General features: G+C 42.1%; 1 pseudogene; it reads left to right on the forward strand.

The window, feature by feature from the left end:
* Positions 1 to 3,639: 3,639 nt before the first annotated feature.
* On the forward strand, positions 3,640 to 16,321 carry LOC132226709 (adenylate cyclase type 3-like; annotated as a pseudogene).
* The last annotated feature ends 238 nt before the right edge of the window (positions 16,322 to 16,559 follow it).

Consider the following 16,559-nt stretch of genomic DNA (forward strand, 5'->3'; position numbering starts at 1 on the left):
AATTATTTCATTACTGTATAGTTTGAGCAATGCTAGATATACTTGAACCAAAACATTGTTATATTTTGTCTGACCATGTGGGCAATAAAGAATTAGCTATTACAGCTAGTCTCAGAGATAGATAAAAATTGTATTTGATTTCCTCCTTAGGCAAAGGAACATTCAATCAGCAAAAGTACTAGTGGTAGCTTTCCATCTACAAAAAAGGAAGGAATAAGAACTTTCCATAATAACATTATTTTCAAATTCTCCAAATTATTACAGAAGTGTAAAACACCAATGATGTATTATTTCAATAAACTAAGTCACTATAAATTCATTTCTAGAAAGGTTTTCATTAGAAATCAATTATGATATTTGTTGTAAAACAAAATTAATCTCTCAATTAGTTATCCCAGTTTTAAAAGTGCTTATTTTGACTCTGGTATAATACCTGTATTTCTAAATTTCATGGGTCACTATATTTTATTCATGTACTATCAAGCAAATATTAGTAGAAAGACTCTCTACAGTTTATTAAATGTAGAAAGATGGCAAAGATATTGTTGCTTCCTTCAGTAGGTTTACATTTTAGAAGGAAAATGCAGATATGAAATAAAGCTCAAGTTAACATGATAAACCCTAACAAAAAGTACATAGATTTTGCTTAAGTGGCACCAAACTATTAAATCTTGATTGTGGATTATTTGCATCTTTGGCTAAGCCCATGTAGGTGGCACAAGAAAATATAAAGTAAATTAAAATGAAGAGACATTTTTAGTTGCATAGTCAGCCCCTCTTTACAAGTAATTGAACTCTCAGATAGGACTCAGAAGGCTATTACATGCAAATAAATCAATAGTTCAAAGGAGAAAAATATAGCATGTATGAATATAATTCTCAATTAAAATCTTATTTTACTCAACTTATTTTTATTGGAATCCATAACTTCCTTTGCTCCCTCTAACACCAATACAATGTTGATATGAAACTGTGCCAACCATATTTCTCTAAACAATTATTTATTGAAAAAACTACCATCAGTACAATAGAATACAATACTCTGAGAAAACATTTTCCAAAAATGTTTCCTCATGGGATTATATATTAGGATTAACTATATGTTCCAATATATTTTTGACACATTAGCATGAATACTTGAGAAAAAAAAAGTGTTAATTTCATCATCTATATATATAAAAGCCTAAGCGACCCTAATGACCAAATGACCAAAGTGACCGGAACGACTGGTCAACCAGTTGCTATGACATGCATTGACCATCAGAGGGTAGACTCTCAATGCACAAGCTGCCCCCTGGTGGTCAGTACACTCCCACAGCCAACCTTCCATGACTGGCCAGCCTCCCATGGTCCCTCCCCCTGGTTGGTCACAGTCCCTCCCCCTGGCCAGCCAAGCTCCCACAGTCCTGGCCAGCCAACTTCCCACGGTCCCTCACCCTGGACGGCCCCTATCACCTTCCAGGCCTAGGGACCTCACCTGTGCATGAATTTGTGCACCAGTCCTCTAGTATTAAATAAAGGAGAATTAAGTACTGAGGAAAACATCTTTCTTTTTTTTTTAATGTTTAACAGAGGCAAAGTACAAATAGCAAAATTATCTATTTGGTATGCTCACTTATGAAACCATCTTTTCTAAAAGTATAGACAAATTTACAACCATCTATAGTACCAAGTATTGATTTTATATAGAACTTTTAAAGAAAAGACTAGCAGGCACCTGCTATGAGGAAATACAAATTGGTTATTAATAATCATAAACATTAGGAGTCATGATTACTCTTAGGTTTATAAGGAATCTATAAGAATAATGAAAATCTGATTGTCCTCCTATAAAACAATAGTATGTTAATGGCCATGGATTACTAATTCCTTTTTTCCACAAGAAATAATAAACATCCATTTTTCCCTTAGCACATTAGAAATGCATTTCAGTTTGGAATATAATGTGAAATTTTAAGTGAATTTTTAAACTGGAATTAGTAAATAATCATGGTGTGCCTGATGCAGTTCTTAAAAATTATGATTAGATGACTAGCTTGCATGTTATTCCTGTTGAAAAAATAAATCTCCCTCTATAGGTATAACTTTAATAACAGAAAAGAGTTTAATGAATATGTGAACTATTACCTAAAGTCTAAAGTTATCAGCTTGGAGTATTATTTAGCTTGAACTTGATGAGTACAATTATAATGTAATCTTTAAAACAGCTTTACATTATTATTTCAGTATATTCAACTTTTAAGTGCAGATTACAAATCAAAAATTGCCAATATACTCAAATTCTCAGAAGTTCAAGCAGAATAATGTGTTTTTATTCAGAATAAATCGAACTTCTGACAATAGACATACTGCCTAAGTTTTTGTTTTGTTTTGTTTTTATTGTTTAAAGTATTAAAAATAGTAGAACATATGTCTCCTTTTTCCCATATTGGCCTCCTCCTGACCTCCACCACCCACCCGGCACATGCCTTCACCCCCCTAGTGTCTGTGTCCATTGGTTATGCTTATATGCATGCACACAAGTCCTTTGGTTGATCTCTAACCTCCCCCACCCCCCACAAACCTCCCCTACTTTTCTGCTGAAGTTTGACAGTCTGTTTGATGCTTCTTTGTCTCTGTATCTATTTTTGTTCATCAGTTTAAGATTTGAAAAACACAAGGTCTTGGCATTTACATGTTGGCCTATAAATGCCAACAACACAATGTTGTCATTATTGGGGTTTTAATACGATGACTTATTTAGGGTTTCTTTTACTAAAATTGAATAACAATAATTTACAATGTTGGTTCTCAATATTTACCTACAAACAAAGTATAACCGTAAACTGAAATGTGGGGATTTGATTTTTAAAAATTATATTTTTCTGACTTTATCAGCTCCAATGCAATAATAGAAACACAAATTAATCCAATAGAATTTAATACATAAACAGAATCACAAAAAAATTACAGAAACAATACTCTTTTCTTCAATTAGCTGAAAATAATACCCATGACAGTTAATGGCCTAACTACTATTGTTTCTTTATATTGTCAATGTCCTGATTGTATTCAGAATTTTCATCCTGTTTTCTTTTTTTAAAAAATATATTTTATTGATTTTTTACAGAGAGGAAGGGAGAGAGATAGAGAGAGTTAGAAACATCGATGAGAGAGAAACATCGATCAGCTGCCTCCTGCACATCTCCTATTGGGGATGTGCCCGCAACCCAGGTACATGCCCTTGACCGGAATCGAACCTGGGACCTTTCAGTGACACTCTATCCACTGAGCCAAACCGGTTTCGGCATCATCCCGTTTTCTATTGACAAATTCCCTAAAGTGAAAGGAAGTCACTTAAAAACACATTTCTTCATCAATTTAGCTTAGCATGCACTTTTTCAGTTTGCTTAACGACCATTCTCAGCTAATAGCCTGAATAATTCGGTTCACTGGCATGTGCTTTGTGTATCTATCCTATATAATAAAAGCCTAATATGCAAATTGTCCCTATGGGCTGGAGTTTCACTGACCGGGAGTTAGACGTAAGCTGACCACCAGGGGGTAGTGCGGAACATAGCAGGTATCAATGATGCAGTGCTGGAAGCGGGTGGCAATGGAGGCGCTGCTGGCCACAATGGTCCTGATGAAAGCGGAACCATGGTGGGATGGTGGAGCAGGTGAGCAATCTCCACCATTCCACCACAGTGGGATGGAGTCAGGCCAAGGCCAGTGCAAAGGGAGGCCCCAGCCAGTGGCAGGTGCAGTCAGCCAGGGGAAGGGAGGCCCCAGCCAGAGGTGGCAGCAGGGAGCCGGGGAAAGGGAGTTCTCGGCCACTAGGCACCAGCCACTAGGGACCCTACCTGTGCACAGATTTCATGCACTGGGCCTCTAGTCCTATCTAATAAAAGAGAAACATGGTAATTGGTGTACGACCGCTACCCTTCCCATTGGCTAATCAGCGAGATATGCAAATTAACTGCCAGCCAAGATGGCTGCCGGCAGCCAGGCAGCTTGAAACTAACATGAGGCTTGCTTGCTTCAGTGACAGAAGACTCCAATGTTCCCCGCCTGAAGCTGCAGGCCTCTGAGCTGGCAGTTTGAAACATTGTAACAAATATAGAAGCTAAACAAAACCCCAGAAACCTGCTTTCAGCGAGCCGGGATCTCAGAGCTGGAGTTATACATTGTTTCCAAACAAACCAGATACCTGCTTTCAGCAGCAGAGGCCTAAGAGCTGGAGCCTCAGAGCTAAAGCTGGCCCAGAATAAAAAAAAAGAAAAAAAGGAGCAGTTGGGAGCTTCAGTCACCCACCAGTGTGAAAACAGCCCTCAGCCCCTCACCCAGACTGGCCAGGCACTCCAGTGGGGAACCCCACCCTGAAGGGTGTGTGACCAACTGCAAACAGCCATCAGCCCCTCACCCAGGTTGGCCAGGCACCCCAGTGGGGACCCCCAACCTGATCCAGGACACCCTTCAGGGCAAACCAGCCAGCCCCCACCCATGCACCAGGTCTCTATCCTATATAGTAAAAGGGTAATATGCCTCCCAGCACCGGGATCAGCGTGACAGAGGGCAGCGCCCAAACCCCCTGATCGCCCTGCGGCTCTGTGTGTGACAGGGGGCGGGGCCACAACATCCCTATCCGCCCTGCTCTGTTCGTGACAGGGGAAGGTGCCCCAACCTCCTGATCAGCCCTGCTCTCAGCATGACAGGGGGCGGTGCCCCAACTCCCCAGTCGGCCCTGCTCTGAGCCCGACCAGGGGCTGCACCTAGGGATTGGGCCTGCCCTCTGCCACCCAGGAGCAGGCCTAAGCCAGCAGGGCATTATCTCCCGAGGGGTCCCAGACTGCAAGAGGGCACAGGCCAGGCTGAGAAATCCCCCTTTCCCCCCGAGTGCACAAATTTTTGTGCATCGGGCCTCTAGCATATATATAAAAGGCTAACTGACTGTCCAACCACTGACCAGTCAGTAGCTATGACAAACACTGACAACCAGGGGGCAGACACTCAATGCAGCAGCTGCCGAGCTGCAGTCATCTGCCAGTGGCAGTTCTTGGGCGGTGCACCCCGAAACCAGAGAGGAGAGAGCCTGATTCCTTGCAATTCCTCCCACACTCCAGAGCCCCTTGGGGGATGTCAAAGAGCTGGTTTCAGCCCAATCCCTGCATGCCAGGTGAAGCACCTCACCTGCCAGAGGGACCCTGCTCACTTCGCAGACACCCTTTGAGGCACAGCACAAGCCCATGGCCATAGAGGGACCATAGGAGGTTGGCTCCAGGGCATGTCTGGCCCCTCTCACCCAGTCCCTCCCTGCTGGCCAGCAGCCGGGACCACCTGCATTAGTCCCTGCAACAGAGGGATTAACTAATTACCTTTCAATATGCACGAATCTGTGCACTGCGACACTAGTATATTATAAAAGGATACGAATGAAAAAATATATAATTTTATTTATTAGCAAAACAAATGTAATGAACATTAAATCAAGCAATTATGAAAAAATAAACTTTTTAGCAAAGGATTTATAAATAGCAAGGAAGAAAAATCTGGGCATGTATCACAAAAAAAGAACAAATTTAGATAATACATTTTCTGTATATTGCTATATTTACAAATGAGTAATTTATAAATTTCATTGTTGTGTGTAAATTTTCTTTTCTCATCTTTTGCTATCTCCACTTCCTCACTCCCATTAACATTAGAGATATTTCCATCAGTCTCAAATGATCTTTGAAAAAGTCCAATTCTAAGCCCAAAGTCTCTCTCTTTAAAAAACACACAAACACACACACACACATACAAAACAGATTCTGAAGAAGCTGTTGAATAGATTTATTTATTTTTTTCTTTAGAACTACTTCCTGAGTCTTATTAATTTTGACTCTTCTCTTCTAAGAATACCTTGGTCATCCCCTAAAAAGATATGGCTGATGCTTCAATAAAATGCATAAAAGTTCACTGTTACTTTGATCTGTAGGCAAAGAATCATGACATTCTAGGACACATGGGTGATAGCATTCCTTATGTAATTCTGATGAAATACATCAAAGTGGAATTCAGTTTTGGCTGCCTCAGTAGCAGAGAAATGTAGACATATTGGAAGAAATTCAGAGAAAAAGCTCAAAATGACTAAGGGAATCAAGTGGCATTATAAGTAGAGATTAAAAGCTGGTGGTGGCGGGGGGACAAGGATGAAGATCTTGTCTCTATGATAACTAAAAAGTTACATGAAAATATCCAGAAACTTGATTTAAATATAATTGACAGAAAATAATTGGCTAATTGGTACTAGGAGAAATAGTATAAATAAATATCTAAAATTTTAACAAGTTATTTTAGATTTTAATAGCCAGTTCTGAAAGGGTAAGTTAGTCAGCCTTACAAATATGTTCAAAAGAACAACACATATTTTATTAACAACTAGAGGCCTAGTGCACTAATTTATGCATGGGTGGGTCCAGCCAGCCCACCCTGATTGGGGCCAATAGGGCTGGGCTGGCCAGAGGGAGGGGACGCAGGAGGTTGGCCGGCCAGCCTTGCCCCCAATTGGGATGGGGGGGGTCGATTGGGGGCGGGGACAGGCTGTGGGAGGGGCCGCGGGCAGTTGTCACATTGTCCCACCACCTGGTAAAACTCACAGTGGAACTCCTGGTCAATGGGACAATTTTCATATTAGGCTTTTATTATATACTAGTGGTCCGGTGCACAAAATTTGTGCATGGGGGGGGGGGGTGTTCCTTAGCCTGGTCTGCACCCTCTGCAATCTGAGACCCCTTGGGGGATGTCCAACTGCCGGATTAGGCCTGATCCCACAGGATATCCAGCAGTTGGACATCTCTCACAATCTGGGACCACCAGCTCCTAACTGCTCACCTGCCTGCCTGATCACCCCTAACCACTCTGCATGCTGGCCTGATCATTCCCAACTGTCCCCCCTTTCCAGCTTGATCACCCCTAACTGCCCCTTGAGCCAGCCTGCTCACTCCCAACTGCCCCCTCAGCCGGCCTGATCACCCCCAACTACCCCCCCCACCCCCCGCTGGCCTGCTTGCCCCCAACTGCCCCTCCTGCTGGCCTGATCACCCCTAACTGCTTCTGCCTCAGCACCACCACCATGGCTTTGTCTGGAAGGACATCCGGAAGGTCTCATGGAAGGTCTCCCAGTCTAATTAGTATATTATCCTTTTATTAGTATAGACTAGGGGCCCAGTGAATGAATTTGTGCACCTTGAAAGGAACTGTGGGTCTTGAGGTTGTGTTGGGCACAGAGGGGGGTCTCAGCCCATCCTCCCCACTCCCGCCTGGCCTTTCCCACCATAGCCCTCATTCCTGTTGACTATGCTGGCCCTGCTCACACTCATTGATGGCCTGGAAGAGGTGGAGAAGCCCTAAGGGGTGATTGGGGCTGGCAGCCGCCACTCACAGCCACTGATGGTGCCGAGAGATTGGGGCCAGTGGCGGGTGCTGGCAGTGGCTCTGGCACTGGCAGTGGGTGTGAGTGCCAGGGGGGACCTTGGCATGTGGGAGCAAAGAATTTTCAGTAACCACTGGAGGCTTGCCTCAATGACAGTGACCAGTGCCCTGCCTTGGTTTGTTGCTACCGCTCACCTGCTCCACCATCCCACCGTAGCCAACATCCACCATGTTCTGCACTCTGCTGCCTGCTGCCGATGCCCGCCATGTTCCCCATGCGCCCCGTGGTGGTGAACGCATGTCATAGCAACCAGTTGTTCAGTTGTTTGGTTGTTCTGTCTTTCGTTCATTTGCATATTAGCCTTTTATTACATAGGAAAAAAACATACTGATCCAAGAAACCCTTAAATGTTGAACTTCTTTTTACAATCAATAAGTATTACAATTTAATTTTTAACCGTAGAAAGTAAATATTAGGATTTAAATGGTTTACATAAAGATAGTAAGTTGAGTAAAACAGGAATACTTATCCTATCTAATAAAAGGGCAATATTTAAATTAATCGTCACTCTGTCACAAATATGGCAGCACCCATAGCCAGAAAAGGGTGGCGCCCAGTCCTCTCAGCCCTGCCGGAGTCCCCCAGTCCCGGGGAGATGACCTCTGAGAGCAGGCAGTGTGAGCGGCCTGGTGGTATGCTTGCTTCATTGCCGCGGCGACGAGGCAAGTGTTCCACTCTGGCTGTGGAGGGCCTCTGGGGAGCAGGCACAGAGTGGCCTGCGTTCCATGCCTGGCTGCAGTGGGCCTCTGGCCAGGCCAGGCATGTAACACTTGCATTGTTGCAGTCTGGGCTGAGGGACCACCCCCCCGTGCACAAATTTCATGCATCAGGCCTCTAGTAATTCTCATAACAGACTAGGAACAGTACTAAGAACTTTACATGCACTGAATAACTACTCTGTGTGTGGTTATTATTATTATTCCTGCCTTAATGTTGATGAAACTGAGCAAATAGAAAAAATAGGAGGAATAATACATTACAAGGTCATAGATCTGGTTAAAAGGAGACTCAGAACTCCACTGCTGCAGACTTCAGGGTTTATTCTTGCCTGAAGTAGCTCTTTTGCTTTTGTGGAGTCCAGCTCCTATCTAAATACATCACATTTTAGCTTTCTTCCACATAATTCACTTTCAAAAAATATTCTCACATATGAAGATCAAGATAGCGGGGTACTCTATATCTAAGTCATCCAAGATGGCAGACAAGAGAAACAGGTGACTATTGAGTGCTTAAGATGCTTATTCCAAATTAAAATGGGCTATAAATGTAAATTCATACTGATTTTCAAAACTTAGAAAAATAATCTCATTAGTATTGATATTAATTACAGCTTGAAATGAAAATATTTTTAATATATTGGGTTCAGTAAAATGTATTATTAAAATTATTTGCATATATCTTCATTACCTTTTTAATGTAGCTATAGAAAATTTTAAATAAATATATTGGTCACCTATGTGACTCATATTACATCTATATTTGACAGCACTCTCTAGATGAGTTCCATGGTCTTTTCTATTTCAAGTATCTATAATTTTGTGAGAATACTGTAAAATTAGGTTTTTGAAAATTTTTCAAAACAGGATTTTATTATGATTGATTTCTTGATAAATTTGAAGAAACTATTAGTTATTAATATACTTTTATTCTAATTATTTTTCAGAGATTTTTTTTAAATCTTTATGGTTGACAGTATTACATATGTCCCCTTTTTTCCCTCATCGACACCCTCTAGCTCCCCCTCACCCCCCACCTCAGGCCTTCACCACCCCACTCTCTGAGTCCATAGGTTATGCATATATGCATACAAGATCTTTGGTTGATTACCTCCCACCCACCCACTCTTCCCTGCCTTCCCTCCAAGATTCCATGCTTCCATGTCTCTATATTCAAATTATTAATGTATTTATTTTGTTAGTATTCAGTACATTCCTCTCATAATTAAGTAATTTTTTTTAAAATTTGAAATCATTTGAGTATATATATATATATATATATATATATATATATAGCCTTATTTGCCTTTCAGATTTCCATAAAACCTCTTTAAAAAGCAGCATCTGGTTTCAGCATAGCCTGTACCTCTTGCGAAACAAACCTAGGCCTGAAAATAGTGACAGCTGGTCTTCTTTAGCAGCTTGGCCTCTCCTGGGCACCTCCAAGCCCAACGTAAGTTGCAGCCATCTGCAGATCACTCAGTAGCTAGAGCCAGGTAGCTTCAGTCAGGGCACAGGCTGAATAAGGGTAATCTTGCACCTTCCAGGAAGCCCCAGAGCCAGTGTACCCAGTAGACAGCATCAGACTACATGGAATTACTACCCTACCACCTTCACAAATAACACACTTAAGGGGCAGATTAGACAGGCACCCAAGCTCCGCTGAAGCAATACTGATCCATAGGGTCAACTGCTGCATAGTAGCTCTTCCTCTGCAGTAGCAGCCAGTCTTCAAAGCTGATTGGCCTGGGCGTCAATCCCTCCCACTGATGTACCAAAAGCAATCAAGGCTCCAATACCATAGGACAGTACATACAGTCCACACTGGGGGCAAACCTAGAGCACCCAGCTCAGATGACTAGGGAGGCTTTGCCGCTGTGCCCTACAGGACACCTACTACATAAGGCCACTCTACCAAGTCTTGGAGACATTGCAGCTCTACTTAATAATACATAGAAACAAACACAGGGAAGCAATCAAATGAGGATAAAAAGAAACAGTTACCAAATGAAAGAACAGAAGAAATATCCAGAAAAAGAACTAAATGAAATCAAGGCAAGCAAACTACCAGATACAGAGTTCAAAACAATGATTATAAAGATGTTCAAGAACTGTAGTGAGAATTTCAACAGCATATAAAAGGACATGGAGCCCTGGCCAGTGTGACTGTTGGTTGGAATGTTGTCCCATAAACCAAAGGGTAGCAGGTTTGATTCCAGGGCACATATACAGGTTGTGGATTTGATCACTGGTTGGAGCATGACAGAAGGTAGTCAATAAATGTTTCTCTCTCACACCAATGTTTCTCTTTCTCTCCCTCTCCCTAAAATCAATACATTTATTTTAAAAACAAAATTTAAAAGACCATGGACACCATAAAAAAGAACCAATCAGAAATAGAGGATACACTAACTGAGACAAAGAATAAATCAGAGGGAATTAATAATAGAGTAGATGAGACAGATATCTAATGAGCAATTTGGAATATAAGGAAGCAAAAGACACCCAATCGAAACATCATAAAGAAAAAAGAATACAAAAAAAAGAGGGTAGTATAAGGATCCTCTGCGACAACTTCAAGCATACCAACATTCACATTATGGGGGTGCCAAAAAGAGAAGACAGAGAGCAAGAAATTGAAAACCTATTTAAAAAACTAATGATGGAAAACTTCCCTAATTTGGTACAGTGGGGCCTTGACTTACAAGTGTCCCAACTAACAAGTTTTTTGAGATACGAGCAGTCTCTCGGCCGATTTTCTGCTTTGAGTTGCGAGCTAAAATTCGGGTTACGAGCCAGCTTCAGATACCCCATTGCTAGTTGGCGCAGAGAACATCACAGTGAATGCCACATCAGCCCAGCATCATGTGTCTCACTCATTCACTGTTGATTTGACATATGAATAATTTGAGTTATGAGCTCCGTCACAGAATGAATTAAACTCATAAGTCAAGGCCCCACTGTATAGGAAATAAACATAGAAATTCAGGAAGTGCAGAGTCCCAAACCAGATGAACCCAAAATGGCCCACATCAAGACACATCAAAATTAAAATGCAATTAAGATGTATTACAAAGCCACTGTTCTCAAAACTGCCTGGTACTGGCACAAGAACAGACATACAGACCAATGGAATAGAATAGAGAACCCAGAAATTGACCCAAACCACTATGCTCAATTAATATTTGACAAAGGAGGCAAGAACATACAATGGAATCAAGACAGTCTCTTCAATAAATGGTGCTGGAAAACTTGGTCGGACACATGCAGAAAAATGAAACTAGACTACCAGCTTACACCACATGCAAAAATAAACTCAAAATGGATAAAGGACTTAAATGTAAGACAGAAAACCATAGAAATATTAGAGGAATCCACAAGCAGCAAGATCTCAGATATATGCCAAAGCAATATCTTCACCAACACAGCTCCTAGGGCAATGGAAACTAAAGAGAAAATAAACAAATGGGACTACATCAAAATAAAAAGCTTCTGCACAGCAAAAGAAACTATCAACAAAACAATAAGAAAACCCACTGCATGGGAGAACATATTTGCCAACGATATCTCCAATAAGGGCTTAATCTCCAACATTTATGGGGAACTCATGCAACTTAACAAAGGGAAGACTAACAATCCAACCAAAAAATGAGCAATGGATCTAAATAGATACTTTTCTAAAGAAGACATAAGAAAGGCCAAGAGACATATGAAAACATGCTCAAAGTCACTAATTATCCGAGAGATGCAAATCAAAATGACAATGAGGTACCATCTCACAACTGTCAGACTGGCTATCATCAACAAATCAACAAATGACAAGTGCTGGAGAGGATGTGGAGAAAAAGGAACCCTAGTGCACTGCTGGTGGGAATGCAGACTGGTGCATCCACCATGGAATTTCCTCAAAAACTAAAAATGGAACTTTCATTTGACCCAGTGATCCCCCTTCTAGGAATATATCCCAAGAAATCAGAAACACCAATCAGAAAGGATACATGCACCCCTATGTTCGTAGCAGCACAATTTACAATAGCTAAGATTTGGAAACAGCCTAAGTGCCCACAGCAGATGAGTGGATTAAAAAACTTTGGCATGTCTATGCAATGGAATACTATGCTGCAGTAAAAAGTAAGGAACTCCTCCCATTTGCAACAGCATGGATAGAGCTGGAGAGCATTACACTAAGTGAAATAAGTCATGTCAGAGAAAAATAAATATCACATGATCTCACTCATTTATGGAATATAATGAGCAACATAAACTGATGAACAAAAACAGATCTAGAGACAGAGAAGCATCAATAAGATGCTCAAACCTCAGAGAGAAGGTAGAGGAGCGTGGGGGTAAGGGGAAGAGATCAACCACAAAGGACTTGTATGCATGCATATAAGCATAAGTGATAGACACAGACAACAGGGGGTGAGGGTGAGGGCAAGACTGGGGGGATGAGGGGACAATGGGGGGATAAAGACACATCTGTAATACCTTAATCAATGAAAAATTTAAAAAATAAAATGCAAAAGGTTAAAGACAAAGATAGAATCATAAAAGCAGCAAGAGAAAAGCAGTTAGTTCCCTACATGAGGCTGTCAGCTGAATTTTCAACAGAAGCTTAGCAGGCCAGAAGGGTTTGGCAAGAAATATTCAAAGTGATGGAAAAAAAGTACCTGTCCTAAAATTACTCTACTAGCAAAGCTAGTATTTAGAATCAAAGAACATATAAAGAGCTTCCCACACAAGAAAAAGCTAAAGGAGCTTATCACTGCCAAACCAGTAGTACAAGAAATGTTGAAAGGTCCTCTTAAGCAGCATAAAAATAGATGAAAATATTAATAATAAGAGCCATAAAACATGAAATCTTACCATTTGCAACAGCATGGATAGACCTATAGGATATTATGCTAAGTAAAATAAGTCAGAGAAAGACAAATACCATATGATTTTACTTATATGTAGAATCTAAAGAGCAATATAAATGAACAAACAAAACAGAAACAGACTCATAAATACAGAGAACAGACTGATTGTTGCCAGAGGGGAGGGGTATTAGGGGACTTGGTGAAAAAGGTGAAGGGATTGAGAAGTACACATTGGAAGTTAAAAAATAGACATGGGTATGTAAAAATACAGCGTAGGAAATATAGTCAATAATTTAATAACTATGTATGGTGCCAATTGGGTAATGGGAATATCAAGGGGAATACTTTTTAAATTATTATTGTCTAACCACTATATCATGCAACTGAAACTAACACAATTTATTATTGAATGTAAACTATCTACACTAATAAAAGACAAAGATGCTAATTGACCGTACCTTCACTATGCCCACCAGCCAATTAGAAGAGTATGCAAATTAACCCATCAAAGATGGCAGTTAATTTGCATACATAGGCACCCAGCAAAGACTGAAGACAGTGTAGAAGGAAGCCAAGCACTGCAGAAGGGAGCCAAGTGGTGGAGAAGGAAACGAATCGGAGGTAGCAGAGATGAGAGCAGAGCTGAGGCAGCGGACACGGGAGGGAGTGACGTGGCGGAGAAGGGAGGGAGTGAGGAGGTGGACATGGGAGGGAGGCAAAGCAGAGGATACGGGAGAGAGCTGAGGCAGTGGGGAAGGGGGGGACCAGAGGCGGCGGGGAAGGGAGGGAGCAAAGTGGCGGACACGGGAGGAAGCGAGGCAGTGGAGAAGGAAGGGAGTGAGGCAGCAGAGAAGGGAGGGAGCGAAGTGGGGGAGAAGGGAGAGAGCTGAGGCAGCAGAGAAGGGAGGGACCCAAGAGTGAAGTGGGGAATGGAGGGAGCGAGGCAGCTGAGAAGGAAGTGAAGCTCGCCTCGGTGGGCTTCACCCCCTTCTCTGCTTCGCTCTCATCTCAGGAAGCCCTATTGCAGGAATCTTCCTGCAACAGGCCTCTAGTAATTTAATATTTTTTCAAAATATGAAAAATAAAAAAATAAAAACACAAAGATGACCAGATTTTAAAAAAATGACATGGTTTGAAATTGCACATTCTAATAGTAACAAAAGTTTATTTTCCATACTACTTTTTGAGCTGGCAATGAAAACAAAATGCAAAATGAATGTAAGTCAAGATAACAGCTTAATATATAGTTAAAAAGCACAACTAAATGCTGGTTAGGTTCTTCATGAAGCCTTGGATTTATTCTACATATTTTTTTGTTGTTGTTAATCCTCACTCAAGGATATGTGTTCCATTATTTTATTATTTTTTTTTTTTAGGGTGGAATGTAGGGAGATAGGGAGATAGAGAGAGAGAAGAAACATTGATGTGAAAGAGACACATTGATTGGTTGCTTCCCGCTACCTGGGTTGAGGATCAAACCTGCAACCTAGGGATGTGCCCTTGATCTGGAAAGAACCCATGATCTCTCAGTGCATGGGCTGATGCTTTAACTAGTGAGCCACACCAGCCAAGACTCCACATAATTTTTATACTTATATTTGCAATCAGAAAATGTCTCAAACTAAATGTGCAATATTTTAATATAATAATTTTGCTGTGCAATATTCAGCTTGTGAAATACCAATGAATAAAAGGAAATTAAAGTTGCAATCCTAAAACCAAATCTGAACTTCAATTAATCTTGGAAAACTACAGACCAGATTTAATTATCAGTGATTTTGAAAGTTTAACATGCTAAATTTCAAATGTGTTATTCTTTGTTTCTATTCAACATATTACTTTAATTACTTTTAACTTTAAAAACTCAGCTGCCCCTGTGTCATGCTGCTCTGCACGGCCCTGGTGGAGATAGTCATCGACCCCTGGCTGATGACCAACTATGTGACCTTTGTGGTTGGGGAGCTTCTGCTTCTGGCCCTGACGGTCTGCTCGCTGGCTGCCATCTTTCCCCGGGCCTTTCCTAAGAAGCTTTGGTCTTCTCAACGTGTATTGACCAGACACGCTGGTCCGGGAACACCTGGGCCATGTTAGACATCTTCATTCTGGTTATGGCAAATGTCGTGCACATGCTGAGCTGCCTGCAGTATTACATGGGACCCAACAATGGCACCTCAGGGATGGCGACAGAGTGTGGCTGCATGGAGAACCCCAAGTATTACAACTATGTCACCGTGCTGTCCCTCATCGCCACCATCATGCTGGTGCAGGTCAGCCACCTGGTGAAGCTCACCCTCATGCTGCTTGTCATGGGTGCTGTGTCTGTCATCAACCTCTGTGCCTGGCATCCCATCTTTGATGAATATGACCAAAGACGTTTCCAGGAACACGGCTTTCCTCTGGTCGCCTTAGAGAAGAAGCAGATACTCCCCACCCGAGGGCTCAATGGCACTGGCAGGCTGCCCCTGGTGCCTTCTAAGTACACGATGACAGTGATGATCTTTGTCATGATGCTGAGCTTCCACTACTTCTCCCGCCACGTGGAAAAACTCGAACGGACACTGTTCTTGTGGAAGATTGAGGTCCATGACCAGAAGGAATGTGTTTACGAGATGCAACGCTGGAATGGGTCCCTGGTCACCAACCTGTTGCCCGAACATGTGGCATGCCATTTCCCGGGGTCCAAGAAGAGAGATGAGGAGCTGTATAGCCAGTCTTATGATGAGATTGGAGTTGTGTTTGCGTCCCTGCCCAACTTTGCTGACTTCTACACAGAGGAGAGCTTCAATAATGGTGGCATTGAGTGTTGGCGCTTCCTCAATGAGATCATCTCAGATTTTGACTCTCTTCTAGAAAATCCCAAATTCCGGGTCATCACCAAGATCAAAACCATTGGCAGTACCTATATGGCAGCTTCAGGAGTCACCCCAGATGTCAACACCAACGGTTTTACCAGCTCCAGCAAGGAGGAAAAGTCAGACAAGGAGCGCTGGTAGCACCTGGCTGATCTGGCTGACTTTGCACTAGCCATGAAGGATATGCTTACAAACATCACCGACCAGTCCTTCAACAACTTCATGTTGCGTATAAGGCATGAACAAAGGTGGGGTCCTGCCTGGGGTCATTGGAGCCCGGAAACCACACTACGACATTTGGGGCAGTACAGTCAACGTCACCAGCAGGATGGAGTCCACAGGGGTCATGGGTAACGTTCAGGTGTTAGAAGAAACACAAGCCATCCTTTGAGAGTACGGCTTTCGCTTTGCGAGGTGGGGGCCCATCATTGTGAAAGGGAAATGGCTCCTCTGTGACCCTGCCCCGCCAGGTAGTAGGCAACTCCTGATGGCCTCTAGCCCCAAGGAGGATGCATTTTTTGGAATCAAAGACCTTGGGAAAGGTCAAATGACTAAGTCCCAACAGTCTCAAATTGCTGAAGTGCACACTTACATAGACTTTAGATTTAAAAATCTCCTCAAGCCATCATTTCGTGAGCTCTGAGGGTGGCCAGACTATTTATTCCTCAGTTTC

This window comes from Myotis daubentonii, chromosome 2 (genome assembly GCF_963259705.1).
Source record: "Myotis daubentonii chromosome 2, mMyoDau2.1, whole genome shotgun sequence".
In the NCBI taxonomy this organism is placed as follows: Eukaryota; Metazoa; Chordata; class Mammalia; order Chiroptera; family Vespertilionidae; genus Myotis; species Myotis daubentonii.